The following is a 17,864-nucleotide window of genomic DNA, read 5'->3' as shown; positions in this document are numbered from 1 at the left end:
TTCATGGATGGAAGATGAATGCTGTCCAGTTGAAATGGATATTTTGTCATGCATTCTGATTGGTGTGTGTAGCACCAGTTATCAAATAACTTTTGATACTTTCCTATTGTGAAAACATGCTGTGTATAATTTAACCCTCATAAGGATGAGGTCATATGTCACCTCTGTTTTGCAGGTGAGGAAACTGAATCATGGCGAGCATTGTTGGCTTCTGGTTAGACACAGTTGGTCTGTGGCAGAGTTGATCCTCAAAACCAAGCTTCCAGGCCTTTCTAGTACGTGTTGTAACTTTCTGAGCTCTGTGAAGTCCTTCTGGAGTTCTCCAAGCACCTAATTACCATCTTTCAGCTTTATTTACTAGAAGAGGGCTTTCAGGAAGCCACCTTCTTGAAATCTGGAGGCGGGAGGCTTCGTTAGTTTCCTTGTGCAGAGCACTCCGGCCTCCTTAGTAGTAGTAGTTTTTTTTTTTTTTTTCTGCTGGAAAGAAACAGGACCTGCCCAGCAGCTGAGGGCATCTCAGTTGGGCCTGAGGGGTCTGATTCTGCCGTGGGCCCAAGGCCTTCTTCCAGCCTCCTTCTTCCCCAGACCTCATCTTATTGCTCTGGGTTATGATATGTCAGTTCCACTCCAGGGAATGAATGTGGCCAGTTCTCACTCATTCTACCGGCTCCCCTCAACTCAGCATCTTTAGGAGAAACTGGAAAGCGTGACCAGTCAGTTTTGAACATGTGCCAACTCTAGAAGACCTCCTGTAGTCAATGCAAATAGAGCAGAAGCGGGGGGAGGGGGGGAATTGGAGAAAGAAAAAAGGCGAAATTGATGTAGCAGATTTAAAAAAATAGAAATTGAGATGAAATTCCTATACATTAACATTACCCTTTCTAAAACAGACAATCCCGTGGCTTTCATTACAGTCCAAGGGTGTAGCTTTCACCTCTGTCTAGTTCTGACCTAAAGCACTTTCAGCACTCAAATAGAGCACTCTCTCCAGCAAGCAGTTACTGATTGCTTCCCTCTCCTCCCTCCCTTACAGATCATCACTCTTCCTTCTGTCTTTATGGATTTGCCCTTTCTGAACATGTTGTCTGAATGGGACTCATTTATGTGACTTCGTGTCTGGCTTGTACTTAGCATAATGCTTTTAAGGTCTATATGAGACCGCACTGCCTTTTGACAGATAGAATAAGGAGTGTCCCTTTGTACAGTTATGCTACCTTCATCCACTGATGGATACACGGGCTGTTTCTACTTTTTGGTTGTTCTGAACAGTGCAGTTAGGAACAGCTATGTACGAGTATTTGCTTGAGTGCCTGTTTTATGTTGTCTGGGGAATGTTATTAAAGAAGGAATTCCTGGCCTATGGCAGTTCTGTCAACTTCTGAAGAAACTAGAACCTGGCACAAAGATGCGCACCTATAATCCCAACGCGAGATGACAAGCAGGAGGTCAGTGCTTCAAGACCATTCTCAGCTACACAGTGAGTTCGAGACCAGCCGATGGTACTGGCATACATACTGAGAAAACATTCTGTTGAGAACTGCAATATGGGACACTGACTTTGATGGACAGTTTTCAGGCTAACATCATGGGGACAGAAAAAAATCTGTGCAGGCTGGAGCAGCAGCAGAAGCACCCAGTACTGTGAATTCTACAGCCCAGCATTGAGTGATAAAAATATGGCCACATATCTGAGAAGGTACAAGCATTTCCTTGTGTCACCCTGGGATGACACCCTCACACTGGGATGATTGAAATCACCGTTGGCTTGTCATATAGTCTTTTCCACGGAGTGACTATTCATCAGAATAGTCTTCTGAAAATGCAAGTCTGCTCTTGTTACTGTACTCTCTGAAGTGTTCCCATGGTTTTCCATGGTCTTCGGAGCCTATTGCAGACATCCTCCCTACCTCATCTGGACCTTGATGTGTTAACGGTCCTTCTTAAGGGCTAGCCTCAGCCTCCCTCCTTCCCACATGGTATTTTCATATTTCAAACACATCCTTCCCAGGAGGGCCAAGTGGACCTTGCTCTTCCAGACCTCCTTGCCTTGGCTTGCAGAGTAACACAGCTCCTACAAGTCTCCATGGCACCACAGTCTGCCAGAAGCTCCCCTTGACTCCCAGCCTGAGTTCCTGGTAATCCATATTTTAACTCCTTGACTTCTTTGTGTCTTTTTCTAGACTCACAAGGGCGGGGTTATTGTTGTCTTTAGTTCTTCCTGAATCTCAAATAGTGAGGATTGTGCTTGGCAACCAAACCAACCAACCAACCAACAAAACAAACCTAAAGAAGCCCAAACCCCCAAACCTGTCAGAGCAGGTGGTCAGCGTGTCAGCATGGGATGGCAGTGTCCTTGCTCTCCGGCGAGTAACGGTTTATGAAAGAAAGGATGCAAGGGAAAAAGAGGGGGAAGGGAGGGTACCAGACGCCACACAGGGACAGGAAGAGTTGGGAGGAAAAAAGAAAGCAGAGGAAGAGAGAAGGAATGAATTTAGAGAGGGCAAGAAGCAGACTCCAGTGACAGCTCACTTCACAACCGCAGTCCCACGCATTCTCCACTCAAGCTGTCAAGCTTTCTGTAGAGAAAGGGTAGGGCCACGAAGCCTTGAAATCAGTGCCACCCAGCTCCCGCCCCATTCCTCCAACATTCTGCACTGTAGCCAGGGACAGAGATGCCCCACCCCTGCAGGGCACGGGGCAAGAGCAGCTTCATCCACCCTTTTAGTCTGCTCTTACGACCTGCAGGTCACAGCACAGAAGTGGACATGCAAGGGCCTCAGTGGGCGTGGCTGTCCTTTGCCCTATGCTTGCAACGCATGTATTACATAACCTTTGCAAGCGAGTGATAGGTCGGGCTGCTGCCTTCTGATTGTAGCTAAACACAAAGACTGGCTTAGGAAATGCTGGGCCCAGGAGAGGAAAGCTTTTTAAATTGAGGTCTCTAGGAGAAAGATGATACCAGGTTCATTGCTCATTCCCCAGAAGGGATTTGTATGGAATGTGGTAAATGCAGCAGCAACACTGTTGTCTAAACTCATGCTGCTTTGTGCATACATACATACAGGGAAAGCCTGAGCAAGCTTCACATGAGTCACCGCTCCTGGGTTGCACATCAGCATGCCCTCACCCACTTTCTGTAACCTCAGTCAAGAAAAGATTCCTTAGTATGTTGCTTCTGCATTTGGCTTGCCTTTCCTTCTCTTTAGAACTACTGCTGGTTGTTTTTGCAAGCCAGAGACTAGTCGGCCAACAAATGCACATTTTCATACTGGTGATGACAATCTGAGCTCTGCCTCCCTGCTGAGTTCTGTGATGGGCAGGTGTCTATAGAAAATGCTAGTGGGCTCAGAGCAGGCAAGTGGAGCTGGCATCGCCTGCTCCCACGAACAGATCTCCTTCCCAGACAGAAGACTCATGGCATTTGGGGACCTGAGCATCTTCTCAGACCAAATGAGCTTACAGCAAATACTTCCAGATGTGCCTTTGGCAGGTGTGTGTCCCAAGGCCACCTGGGACCTGTTCCCTGCTATTGAGTGTATGTGTGTTCCAGAATTCCTGCAACCACTGTTGTGGAAGTATGGTCCCCAGTCTACTTCACAGTCAAATCCTATGGGAAAGTGGGCTAGCTTCTAGTTTCTGGAGCCCCATTCAGAATCCTCCAGGGACTAAGTACCCGAGGTGAGTCCTTCTGCATGGAAGTACCACATCCACCAGTCTGCAGCTCTTCAGAGCAGCTTATGAGGTAAAGCAAGCCACAGACATGTCCTGTTACACACAAGGGGAACTTGCTTACCCAGGTAAGTGCTGTCTTACCTTGATGGATCTGTGGTTGAGCTATGTGAATGCATATGGTACCACCCACGGCGGGCTCTTCTAGAGATTTGACTTCATCCCTTCTTCTCAACTGAATTGCTTTTTCTGAGGACTGTTCTTCTACTCACATTGGCCTATATTATTTATTATTTTGTTATAATAATAATATAAATAATAATTATATGTTATTTATATTTATATTTATCTGATGACTCTCCTTGAGAGGCTGGAGTGAAGTCAAAGCTCAGGCTGTGAGCACATGTCATGCCAGGAGTTGTAGCAAAGGGCACTGGTTTTACTCACATTTCATTGATCTGTTTTTAAAGGGTTGAGAATTGCTGTTGTCCTCCAGAGTTACAATCGTCCTTCTTTCAGTATCTATTCAGGCCATCTGCCTGCTTTCTGACAACACCATGGCGGAGGGACTGCACCTGTCTGAATGATGTTTCCTTCCTTACTTCTCTGCTCCCTGTTTGTCACCCCTGCCCACAATGTTCCAGATTCCTGGCATCATGTGGAACTCCATCCTGAAGTGCTACTCCTCTCCTGGAGTGCCCATCAGAACTCATCAGCCATCACATGGCACACAGCCCTTAGCATTTTGCTATCTTATGCCACCATAAAACACTAGGAATGCCACTGAAGGACACTCAACACCTTCTCTTGTCCCATGACATTCAGTAACAACCTTTAGAAGAAATTTAAGGCACCCTAGAGTGACCACCACCTCGGACTATCTTGTCCCAGGCAAGCAAGAAGGTTGGTCACCAAAGCCTCTTTGGGAAGCCATTTATAATGTTAGCAATATCAATTATATTAATATTGCTGCGACAACAGTAGCAGTGATAGCCAACATCTATATGATGGCTTGTGCCAACTGATGTTCTAGGTTTGAATATATTAACTCACCAATCCCTCTCAACAGTCCTGTAGATTATGCACTGTCATCATCCCTACTTGTAGATGGGGAAACAGATATAGGCACACCTAGCCATGCCCATGCAGGAGAGATGGCTTTCTGGTTTCCCTAAGTGAGCAGCACTATTTCTGACTGTTCTACTTCTGCCTTAGGAGACCCTGAGAGAGCTAGTCCTGGAATAAAATTGTCTCCAAACCTGAGTGCTTTCCCTTCGCCCGTGTGGCCTTCCTTCCCGTGAACATCTAGTGTGGATGGTGAAGTTGAGGAGCTGTTTTAACAGGCACACTGGTTGTGACACCTACAAACACTTGGTTGGTGATTCTGTAGACTTTTCTTCCGCTGCGGCACTGAGTAAAGGCGAGAAAGAACACTCAGGTGATTGATCACACTGGCACTGAATAAAGCAAACCCGTGGCCGTGACCCGTGTAATAGTCAGCTCAGGCTGCCATACGCAGAATGCCACAGACTGGTTGGCTTCAGTAATAGAAGCGTGTCTTCTCGTGGTTCTCAAGTCTGGAGCCCAAGACTTAAATGCCAGCAGGGTTGGTTTCCGGCAAGGCTGTCTCTTTTCCTTCTTGTGGTCAGTTCCTTCTCACTAAAGTCTTCATGTGGTCCCTTTTCTATGTTCATTCAAGTACACACAGAACCCTCTAGTTTCTCTTGTTCTTCCTGGAACGATGGAACTCCTGTTAAATCAGGGCTCTCCCATGGAGATCAGCAAAGTCTGTCACATCATTTGGGGCAGGACCTAGCTGCCACTTCCCTCTCCCCATATCTAGGCTGAGAGAGTATCTCTCCATAGGGAATGGGCTCCCAAAGCCCATTCGTGCACTAGGGATAGATACTGGTTCCATACAGTATCTGTTTTATTTACCAGATTAGACCTGAACAATCAGGACTACCTTTGACCTTCTGCCTCTTTTTGCATATATAAATAATTTTCTAAGCAGGTTCAGAATTGGGACAAGAGGTGGCTCAACCATTAAAGGTCAGGCTCACAACCAGACATTGCCCCTAGATTTTTTTATCGCTTTGCATTACAGAATGCCAGTTGCAAAGTCTAATTCTGTACCTTGCAACCAATGTCCTACACAAACCACCACTAAGGAGCAATTTCAATGCTTCCATTGACAGGCAACTTACATTCCATTTTCACCCATTTTTTTTTCAGAAACATCTTTCTCAAATACAGATCAAATTGGATCTATGACAATTGCCCACTGGACTCTTCGTTCTGCTCTTTAAAAACTACTTCTCTGTAAATGTTTGCACCCTTGCATGTTGCTTCCCCAAATGCTCCACTAATGTTCTTTCCACCCGAGTCTCCCAAGCACCTTACCTTCTGGCTACCTCTGAAGCGCCTGTGGTTGGTAGTATCTTCCTACCATGTGGCCTCAGCAACTGAACCCCAGTCTAGTGAGCGTGGGGTTAATAGGAATGCTATAGTCAACTAAAACTGCAACCCCTTTTAATTAATATTTGTGCCACTTTTGTCATACTTCTCATGACTATTTGGGTAGTTTATTTCTCCTTATTTCTCAGAAATCGATCATTTATCTGTATTAAACTCTATCTTGTCCTTATGTGGCCGTCATTTCAGCCAGAAGAAATTTCTGTATGTTTTATATGCATTATTCTATATAGATGCTCTCCCCAGTGGTCATAATCCACCTTAAAGGTGGCTATTAATACTCTTTAAGGTTTCAGTCAATTTTCTCATCATTATTTGAGGAGGGCACATCAGAGCTAGTGACACAGTACTTGGTAGTACCTTCCTGCCTGGAATTTGACTTATTGATAGTCATTTCAGAACCACCCCACATCATATTTGTATCTCTTACTCTAGTCTTGAGGAAAAATAGTTTTCTGTTCTCTGAGCTACAGTAGAAATGAAGAACAAGGAGCTGGAGAGATGACCCAGCAGTTAAGAGCACTGACTGCTCTTCCAGAGTACCCGGGTTCAATTCCCAGTACCAACAAGACAGCTAACAACTGTCTGCAACTCTAAGATCTGACACCCCCCCACATACATACATACATGAAAAATACCAATGCAAATAAAATAAAAAATAAAGTATTTTTTAAAAAGAAAAGAAATGATGAACATTGGAATCAAGATGAATTCCTTGCTGGACAGCATCCATGCTACATTGAGTCCAGTTTTCATTCCTCCCATCTGACAGCTTCCTTTATTTTTTTCATCTTGTTTATAATGATACTATTCACAGAACTCTTTACCTTCTCTGGGAAACTAGCACTCCTCTTCTTTCCCTTGACTCCAAGCATTAAGCTTTAGAATACATCGAGACTAGCATACCACCTTTAGCATATCACCTTAAGATGCTTGGTTTTGTTTGAACATTACATGGCACAGTTGGGCACAGGAAATAATCAAACAAGCTTTCACTAGCAGTGACTTGATGTGATAACCTATTGGTTTCCTCCATAAATGTGTTGTGACTAATGTCCAATTACTCACTTCCTTTGAAATGGATTTATAAACATAGCCTGTATGCACAGTTTTTGAAACTCCAAGTTGTGGACTGAATGAAGCCTTATTCTGAAAGTAGTAGACTGTCCCATGCTGTTATTTAGAGATAACTGTTTTTCCGGATGAGTAGCACTTACAAGTGGGTTTCCATGTAGTACCTCTGAGATGTAGGTAGTGAACAAAGCCAGACCAAGTGTTCTTTGGATACAAGAGTCATTGCTGCCCCTTTCCTGTGTCCTCTGTCTATCTTGACCACATACAAGAAGAGTGCTGTAGTGATGGTGACAGTGTTGAAAATCTATTCACATGCTCTTCTTCCAAGATCCGTTATAGTCCTGTCACCATTTGATAAAGGCATTTGATCACCACTTTACAGTTAATGTCCTATAGCTGTCACCTGTGTTCTTCCTTAATGCCCTATACAAGAGATTTTGTATTAGATAATCCCATTCATTTGGGTCTGTGAAAACATACCATGACAGAGGTTCATTCAGACTATCATTCTGTAGTTTCTCCCTAGGGCAACCCCACAATGATCTAAAACCTCCCATTGCACTCTGTTAGACGTAGTAGCATCAAGCTGGCAATCAAACTTTTAACATAGGGACCTTCAAGGATATCCCAGACCCAGACTCTAGGAGATTGCTCCTGGTGAGAGTAAATTGTCAACTTGATGGGATCTAGAAGGGTCTTGGAGACAAACTTCTGGGCATGTCTGTAAGGGAGTTTCTAGATTTAGAAAGGCCCTCTCTAAATGTAGATGGTACTAGTTCATGAGTCTCAGAATGAATAAAAGGAAAAAGTAATCTGGGTACCATTATTTGGGGGAAATTTTATCAAGATAGAATTTTTTTTCTATATCAATCTCACAATTAACAAAAGTATAATTTAGGAGTAGAAAATTTTTTTAAATAAAACTGTATGAAATTATCAGCTTTCAACCACTCTTACGAAAAAGCTAAGCCTTTTACTTTAGGAAATATGAAAGATCCTTTTCTTTGACGCTTCTTAATTCCTTGTGTTTGCATAGTTTGTTTGTTTTCCCTCTTCTAAAGGAACTTTCATAGCAGGATGAATTTCCGCATTGTCCAGACCTAATGATAGCTACCCCCCAACCCCGCCTCAACTCTGTGTGTGTGTGATCTTTGGTTGGTTGGAAAGGGGTCCTGTACATGTCCTAGGGCCCCGAAGAGAGGTGTGATGATGTGAGCAGTTTGGGTGGAGTTGTTATGGCCATGAGCAGGCACTGTGGATGCGGACTCAAAAGTGTGGTACCCTCTTCGGGTGCAGATTCCTCACCTGCTAGAGAAGGTGCATAGCCTCAGGCTGTGCAGGGCTCACAGCCACTTGTCCATCCAGAACAGTCCTTAGGGCTTGTCTGAGGACCCCTGAAACCCTCCTCTAAGGTCGGGCCCTATTTCAAAGTAAAACTAAAATGATTTTGGAATGAAAATCAATCTGCATGTAGGCTCCCTTTCTCTATGCTAGTGATAATCCCCCTCAAGGCAGTGTGGATGTTACTGAGTGCCATGCCCGCTGTAAAGGAGACGAAGAGGAAAAGCCAAAAGGTGAACATCTTGGTACGATGCAGGGCATTGACTTATTTGCTCTCCACAGGGGAACTGGGATACAGAGGGGAAGCGTCCTATCTGTTTTACAGGTGGAGAAATGCTGAGAAGATCTGATAAGGGGCCAAGAGCTGATAGGATCCAGGCTTCCTGGCAGTCATCCATCTCCTCTATCAACACAAAACAGTAGCAGTTTTAGGCCACACTGGTCCTCACCCCCCCCCACACACACACACAGTGTACTCAGCCAGAGAACCAAGGCTGTGTGTTCTGGCTGCGCTAAGCACACTTCCAGGATATGCAAAGGAATTCCAGGTTGTGCTTACTTTGTGTGTTCCTGGGGCAAGGGTGGGGCAAGCATTCAGAGAAGAAAGAAATATTGGTTAACCTCACTTGTAATTCAAATGAATTTTTTTTGAGGTAGTGTCTCACTACATAGCTGAAGCTGGACTAGAACTTATTCTGTAGGCTTGGCTGGCCTTGGGTGTTCAATCTTCCAGCCTTGGCCCCCTGAGCCCTGGGGTTATAGGCATGTACTTCCCCACACCACTGCTTCTCTGGTGCTGATCTTTTATTCTTCCTGGCATTTTGACATCTAAGTAAAATTCTGACGTAAGAAAGGTTTCACTCCTAGAAATCTGACCTAAGGTAAAGCAAGGCTGGATTTTAGAGCACCAGGTCTACACGCTTTCCCTGAACCACACCTGTACTCATAGAGAAAGGTGTTTTGGGAAGATCCTAAGGGACAAAGGTAGCATTCTCTGGGAGGAGGGCGTTCTTTATATACAATATATATATCTTGTTTTTTTTTAATTTAAATTAGAAACAAGCTTGCTTCACATGTCAATCCCAGCTCCCTTTCACTCCCCTCCTCCCCCCATCTCCCCACTCCCCAACCCCCTACCCAATCCCAACTCCACTCTCCAGGGAGGGTGAGTCCCTTCCTGGGGGATAAGGGCACTCTTAAGTAGTCATGGATTAGTTAAGTTGGGTTCAAGATTTCAAAACGTTATAGTTCATATTCCTTCAACAAATCATACACAAAATGTATATCTAGAAAGGAGGAAGCAAGCAGTTAAGAATTGTTCTCATTAATACTCCCTGATTTTTTAGATAATAGATTGTGCAAGTTAAATTGGTTGATCAGGTACCATTTAATGCATTAGTATACTTGAGAGAGATCCTCTGTCAAGGCTTTATTCTGATTAACTCATAGTTGCTGGGAATGTGTTTAGAATTTCTATAAATCAAAAACCCTGTGTTTACTACTTACCATTTATGGCACATGTGATATTCAGGAGACAAAAGGGGTGTCTTCACATATTTAAGTGGATGTCATATGTAAAAGGAGTCTAGTTTGTTAAAAAAAAAAAGGAATTGAAGATATTGGCTTAGGACCAATGGAGAAGGGTCTCAGGGAAAGATTTAAAAATAAAAGCAACAGCAACAAATAAAAGACTAAAATTTGAGAGCTTTCTGAAAATTGAGGGGGTAATCTCACTGACCCTGTGGATGTTAGCATGGAGGCTGGAAAGTCACTGAGTTGGCACTTGTTTTAGAGATGGCGTTGAAACGAACTAGAAACTCTCAGGTGAGGGCTCTCTGACCAGCAAATAAGTAGCCATTTAGCCCCTGTCCAGTGTGTATCATGACACAGGCTTCCATTGTTCTGCTGCCAGCTCCACAAGTCACCGTATGTTCTCGATGTCCTCAGAAAGCAGTAAGAAATGGCTCCTGGAACAACAAATATTTCTTAGAGTGCAGACTCAGAAACATTGCATCCATTTCTTGGGGGACTTTTAGTTTATTTTTGTCTCCAATACGTAAGCTGGTAGCAGTCCATAATCTTGTATATATTCTCCATGAGCAAAGCATGTGGCAAAAAGAAGCCAACTGAGAAAGACTTCTCTTCTTCTGGGGGACATTGACATCTCAGTTCCCTTTCTTTTTCTTTCCCTTTATCTCAGGCTATTAACTGACTCTGACAGCCAAGAAGCAGTACCTCTTCTGACTATAGAAAGATTGATGTAGAACCTCTCCCAGAGATCTTGGCATCTTCATAGCAAGTTCTGGTTGATTAAAGCGAAGTGAAATAAAACTCTAACCTGGTAACTTACTCCTGTAGAAACCAGCTCTATCACTGGCAGGGGGAGGTTTGAGGGACAGGGAGGAGAAGAGATAAGAGCCATCCTGGCTTATAGACCATCAGATATGGCTACCTGGACTATCCCTGAGAAGAAAGCACTGAGCTGCTATCATTTTGCTCATTTCCAAATAGAATTGTAGAGTAGAATTTAGTTACTGATGACACTGGGTGCATGGATAATTTGTGTCTTTTCTATCATAAGCATGTGTATTCTCTGTGAAGCCTCCTCTCCTCTCTACACAGAAGACTCTGTTCACCAAGACATATGGCCATACCAGATGCACTCTCATGCAATGGCCTCTGTAAACCGCCTGAAGCATCATTGGTGATTTATACCCTGAAAGCCCCATGAGCACTTGTAATCTTGGAAATAGAAGGATTTTTTAGTGGAATTTCTGGTTCATATTAGATCTAATAAAAATATCTTCATGGAGACAATCTAATTTATACCCAATGATGTAATTAATAGATATCCTGTCCCTAATGAGAGGTAGTCCAGGCCTGGGATCTGCCCAAGGATGCAAGGGGTGAAGTGACTTTCACTTTCTAGGGTCAGTCTGCTCCAGATGGCTGCTTTTTATCCCCCAAAGAAGCAGTTAATCCACGAATGGTCAAATCATCCCATGTTGTGGGACATCAGAGCACAGAGTGCGCGTTTACAGAGCCGGAAGTAGCCAGCAGTTCCTTTTCACCCGGAACCTTTTACTCTCTGTAGTGGGACGAGCATCTAAATGAAGTTTTCCCACACAAAACGTCTTTGGTGGTCTTAGCGGATCTGTCAAAGGTCATTGGTTAAAATTCCCCGAACTGGATAAAAGGAGAATGTTCTATAACCCTGAATGTTCTCAGGAGCCCAAATCTGACCTTCCATTCCCAGAAAGCCACAGCCCTCTGTGTAAGCAGCTGGCTTGCCTGCTCCCAGCATTCTTCAGCTAGGAATGACTAGCCTCGGGCTATTTGATCTTCCGCTTGCTAAAAAATTAACATGAACTCTCTGGTGCTGAGCAAAAGCTGTGTATATTTCCATTCAAACAGCATGGAAACATTCATGAGTACTTATTTTTCATCTTCAATTTATTATGCACCAACTTGCTTAACTGGTCAAGTCCTGGAAATATTAAAGTTAATAGAGCTATGCTTGTTTCTTCCTTTTGTTCTGGAGAGCCAGCCTAGTAGTTTTTCAGTGAGTTATCTGCAACTTGACCTATGCTTCCTTGGGAGTTTGTGTAGGTGTGAGTCTGTGGGAAATTTGGGCAAAAGAATAATAACCGCCTTTGGAAAAGCAATCCATCTCTCCTTTCTCTAAGCATTCCATATTCCTTGAAGGGAAATCTTTCTGTTTGCATGGAGTGAAAGAGTAAGTCCTGTCATGTAGACTAACAGCCTAATCAATACCATTGTTTCAAGTCTTGTCACAGTTTTCAAGTCCCTATCAACATCATGCTTGACAATTAGAAATAAAATATTATGAACATAAAATAACTTGAGTTTTTCTGAATTAGCTCATCACCTCCAAGTGAAGTGGTTTCCATTCACTTACGGGACCATCTTTAGTGATCCGTTTCAATTGCTGTAATAACTGCTCCCCTTTTTCTTTCTTGAGACAAGGTCTCTTAATGAATCAGGAGCTCACTTATCTAGCTAGACTGGCTAGACCAGCACGTCCAAGATCCTCTCTCTTGTGTCTGCCCAAAGCTGGATTACATCAAATCCAGATTTTCACATACTTGGGATCCAAACTGAGGACGTCATGTGTATGTGACAAACACTTGACTGACTGATCCCACCTCCTCAGCCCCACAAATAAAGGCTGCTGCTCCTTACTGCTAAGTTGTTTTTGCCTTTGAGCCTTTGTGAAGTAGGGTAGACAAATGAAGATGCTTGCTAAGCATCTGGCATTGGGAACCATGCATGCTCCATTGAGAGGTGGAGTGCTTTGCCACACCTCGTTCACTCTTCTCTTCCACAGACTAGACTAGTGTGGATCTGAGCTTAGACACATGCACACCCATTCTCTCTACTCGAACCCCCTCCTCAGAATCTTACCGGGTGGCTTCATTCACTTCACTGGTCTTCTTCACCTTGCCCGTGTGAAACACCAGTCATCCCTGGTGACGATAGTGGTGGTGACAATGGCCACAAAGCAGCTAGTCTTTTCTCTGAGAGGCAGAGATCCCTTACCCCATCCCCACATCTTACAGATTCATACGGGCCAGCCGTCCTGTCCTCCTCAGACACCTTTGGACACTCTTGCCACATTATGAAAAGATTTCTTCAGTCTGGTTGCCTTTATGATGACTCTACATTTGAAAACAAAAGCAGTCCACAAACCTCAAAATGTAAAGATTTCGACTTTGATTTCGCTGTGCTACATGAGCTAAGGAGAGTGTTCGGAGTCCGTCCCTCTGTGACCATGGTGCCACATTCTGTAGGGGAAGCCGAGTAGAGGAAGTGGAGTTTGGCTTTGTGGGGTGACTTGGTGTGCGCAGGTCCAGATGGGAGGTTCAGCTGCACAGGGTGTTCTCTTGAACATAGCTTAGTTTTTTGGGGCAGCAATGTCCCTATCTATAAAAAGACAAGTGAGAAGAACAGTAAAACCACACTCAAGGACTGTGGCAGGCATACATACATACATACATACATACATAATCACCATTAGAGAATGAGACAGGTGAGAATGCCTCGCCGTCATATGAAGAGCTAGCATGTACCCACAGGACAATGGAGAATGCAATCCTGTTAATAGCATACTAACTTGTGGGAAATAGATTATCAGACTGAGGTCCAGACACGGAGATTTCTATATTTTCTTGGATGCTATACTTGATGGGAGAGGTTACTATTATCAGATGCCACCACTTGGGATTCTTAGAGCTCAGAAGTTTATTGCTTCAATGCGCTGGAGACTGAGAGTCCATAATTAAGTTACTGGCTGGGACATACTCCCTCCTAAACCTTCAAGTGAAGGACCTGTGCTGGTTAAGGTTTTGTTGTCTTGTTTTTGTGAGCTCGACAATCTAGGGTTATCTGAGAAGAGGGAACCTCAGTTGAGAAAATGTTTCCATCAGACTGGCTGGTAGGCAAGTCTGTAAGGTGCTTTTTTTGATTAATGATTGATGTGGGAGGACCCAGCTCTTTCAGGATGGTGCTATTAAACATGGCCTGGGCTGTATAAGAAATCCGGGGAACCAAGCCAGTAAGCAACGTTCCCCCAATGTCCCGGTTTCAGCTTCTGCCTTAGCTTCCCCTAAGGATGCACTATAAACCTGTAAGCCAAAAACCTTTCTCCCAAGTTGCTTTTGGTAGTGATGTGTATCACAGAAATAGCAATCTAACTAGGGGGAGGATTCTTCTTTCTTCCTTCCTTCCTTCCTTTCTTCCTCCTTCCTTCCTTCCTTCATTCCCTGCTTCCTTCCCTCCCTCCCTCCCTCCCTCCCTCCTTCCTTCCTTCCTTCTTTCCTTCCTTCCTTCCTTCTTTCTGCTGTGGATGGCTTGGGTCTTGCTTGGCTTGTGATAGTATGATGTCTCTCTTCTGCTCTATCTTCACTTCACTGTCCCTGAATTGTCCAGTGTATGCACCCATGTGTACATCCAGAGGTCAAAGCTTGGAATTAGAGTTATCGACTCAAGACAGGATTACACTGAAGGCCTGCTGCTGTGGGCTTGGCTGGCTGGCCAATGAGATTTAGGGAGCTGCTTTCTCTCTCACACAGAACTAAGGTGATGGCCAAACACAGTCATGCTTGGCTTCTTGGGTAGGTGCTGGGGATTTGAACCCAGGTCCTCACACTTGCAAAGCAAGCACACTTACATACTGAGGCATTTCCCAGTCCCAAACTTCTCCTTTTAATAACATCACTAGCATATGGCATGGGTATCCACATTTTTGGTGCGAAGTTGGAATTTATTATGGAAAGATTTACATAGATGTAAGCTTGGGTTTGAAGAGAGAGGCTTAAGAAAAGGACTCGAGTAATGCCAAGGGTGAGTGTGACATTAAACATAACCTGACTATCTCTCTAAAGACTACACTTCCAAATGTTCAGTTCTGAGGGACTGGGGCTAAAATTTCAGCATACTTTCAACCCATTTTATCAGACATATAACCTTCAGCACCACAGGCAAAATCCCCTCAGTGTTGTGGCATTTATAAACTGTTCTTGGTTGGAATCTTTCCAAACTATGAGGTCACATATTATCTGTGGCCTTCTAATTTGATACAAATTTGCTGTCCCGGTACAGGTGCTTTCTTCTGAGGTGTGTCCTTGCTCAGTAGCCCATTTTACTGTCTTAAAATGTCCGCGCCACCCACGCTACGCTAGAATGTTTTGGTTGCAGAAGTAATTTGTGCTTACTCTAACAACTAAATCTCTCTTGCACTTTCTCCCCTTATCTCCACCCCAATACTACAGTGGTACTCCCAACCCCCTGCCGGTCCCTCAGCCTTTCCCTCCCTGCTCAGCCATGTGAAAACACACCTGTCAACTCGGTTGTTTATTCCTACAGAATGAGACTGCGCCTGTCAGGGACTTTCCCTGCTTCCGGGCCATGCAGACAAAGAGATGTTCCTTTGTGAAAGCTGCAGAAGATGAGGATGACTACCTGTTTTCCATGGCTCACTTGCTGGTGGGAATTTAGATCGCCGTTTCCCCGTTTTGGGCTCTGGGGAACGATGAGAAGAGGTGAAGCTCCTGTCTTTGTTTCCTTACTGTGCAACTCCATCAGGCACTGTTTTTTTTTTTTTAAAGAAAACAGCCACAATGATTACACATCAGCTCTTAACACCAGCACTAATGTCTGGGAGGATTTCAGAGTGCGGCCGTGAGCTGGCCCACCCACTATTGCTCTGATGCTTTTTGCCTGCCTTGGGAAAGCACAAAAGACTGCCAGGGACCAAGAGGGAGCTTCAAAATGAGGTTGGGAGCTTCCTCAAGCCTTTAACTTAATGGTGCCGGAGTCTCATTAGTTCTCTGTAGCATTGTTCCTTTTGTGAGCTGAGAATAAGCCTTCTTATGTCACGTATTCCAAGTTCTGTTCCCAATTAGACTGGACAAGTGAGCTCTTCAGGAAAATAATTAGAACAGACTAAAGGTAAACAGCATTTTATAAGTAAGCTTAAAGTCATGCCACCCTCCGCTTTAGGGCAATTTCAGGGCTTAGTCTGTGTATAGAAACATCACCAACAGGCACCCAGACATTGTGTTCTAATAGCAGGTTAGCATCACTCATAGAAATGGGTTCTATTTTCAGAATAAGCCACACAGGAGCCTTAGCAGCTCTTGGTCAATAGCCAGCTAGTATACTGCCGTGACCCGGGATAACCTGCCAGCCCACAGGCAGGACGTGAACGTGTAGGTTTATGTATTTTAACTGACGAGGCATGGGGCGTGACTAGAATTGGAGAGACAGAAGCAGGGCTTCCTTGGATACGATACCGCCATGTTTTTTTGTTTGTTTGTTTGTTTTCTCCTCTTTAAAAGCTTATAGCAAAAACTAATGAACCTTAAATAGTATAGAAGTCCCCAGAGGCAGCCGATAGCACATGTCCTATTTTCAAGATGTTTTGTTATCTGAGTCAACCAAGGTAACAGAGTATTACATATAGTATAATGCTGTGTATTTTATGTAATGAACTATAATATAAATGACACACAAATATGTAGATACACATGTAGACATGGGCATACACATATATTTAAGAATTAATTGGTCTGAGAATGAAGGAGTACTTCATGTTCTGGAATTTTCCTTCTCTACTCAGCAGCATACCTTCAGCATACTTATTTACCTGCGCTGTTCTTACCAGCTTCCACCACCTAGTTCTCTTTGGACTGTGACATAACCCGTTTCCCCATCCCTGGCCGATAGACACTTCTGTACAGATTCAGTGTTGCGATAGTACAGCCAGCACCACAGGCAACATCTTCATATGACTATGTGAAGTCAGGAGCTTAAATGTTCCCGTGTGCAGTAGTACACATCTGTTGTGTCAGTTACTTGGGAGGCTGAGGCCGGCATATCATTTGATTCTCAAAGACTGCAGCCAGCCTAGGCAACATAGCAAGACTCTGCACACAGAAAACATCAAATTATACTAACAAATTGATTCACAACTATTGTATTTCTGGAATTTGGGTCATGCTTCATTATTCACGGTATAAAAAATGATTCTGGCATAACTTTTGTTTTAATTTTATTTCCAGAGCTGGAGAGATGGCTCAGCCGTTAAAGGCTAGGCTCACAACCAAGATATTTTATTTCCACTTAAATCTGTGATCTATATGAAAATTTTAGCAGAATAATAAATAGAGATGTATCCTGGTACAGCCACCATCCTGGCATTTATCATTCACTATCTGTCTTCCCTGCCTCCATTTTCAAAGGCTTCATTTACAATATTCAAAAATACCCATATATGCACGGCTAATTGAATTCTGTATTTGTGGCCATTTTGTCTCTTTCTGTGCTAACCTCAGACTATTTCATTTACCGTAGCTTTGTAATACATTATATAATTTTGAAGTCTGATAGACTTTTGTTTTCCCATTCATTTTTGCACCACCTTACAGTTTTCTTAACACAATTTTATTTTTTCCATGTGGTTTTGGGAATGACTTTCAAACATTTTCTCAAACAAAAAACCAAAAACCATATTTGTGCTTTGTTTGTGATTCATACTTTTTGAGTGTGGGGAAATCATGTCTTGATAATGTGGAGTGTGCACCCCCGCCCCAGGGCATTGGATGCCATTTCAGTTATTTTATGAGCAGAGGGGAAGACTTAAGCGTTCTTCACCTGAGACCTGGAAAGATTATATTGCCACTCCTTGGGTATTTGACTGATTTAAAAAAATCATACATGAGTGGGATGTTTCCTATTGGGTTCTTGGTTATACAAAGGAAAAACTACTGGTTTTAATATTCTAA

At 43.6% G+C, this 17,864-nt stretch overlaps 1 protein-coding gene and 1 long non-coding RNA gene across 5 annotated transcripts in view; one reads left to right on the top strand and one right to left on the bottom strand.

The window, feature by feature from the left end:
- Positions 1-17,864, top strand: part of Cacnb4 (calcium voltage-gated channel auxiliary subunit beta 4) — a 247,654-nt gene that overhangs the window by 149,511 nt on the left and 80,279 nt on the right. The window lies entirely within an intron of this gene.
- Positions 9,928-13,919, bottom strand: LOC121140348. Its single transcript, XR_005877138.1, has 2 exons — positions 13,270-13,919; positions 9,928-10,526 (listed from the first exon to the last, which is right to left on the bottom strand). It is a non-coding gene; the product is annotated as an uncharacterized LOC121140348 (long non-coding RNA).

This window comes from Mesocricetus auratus, unplaced genomic scaffold, assembly GCF_017639785.1.
Source record: "Mesocricetus auratus isolate SY011 unplaced genomic scaffold, BCM_Maur_2.0 Super-Scaffold_100004, whole genome shotgun sequence".
In the NCBI taxonomy this organism is placed as follows: domain Eukaryota; kingdom Metazoa; phylum Chordata; class Mammalia; order Rodentia; family Cricetidae; genus Mesocricetus; species Mesocricetus auratus.
This window is presented reverse-complemented; position numbering and strand designations above follow the sequence as displayed.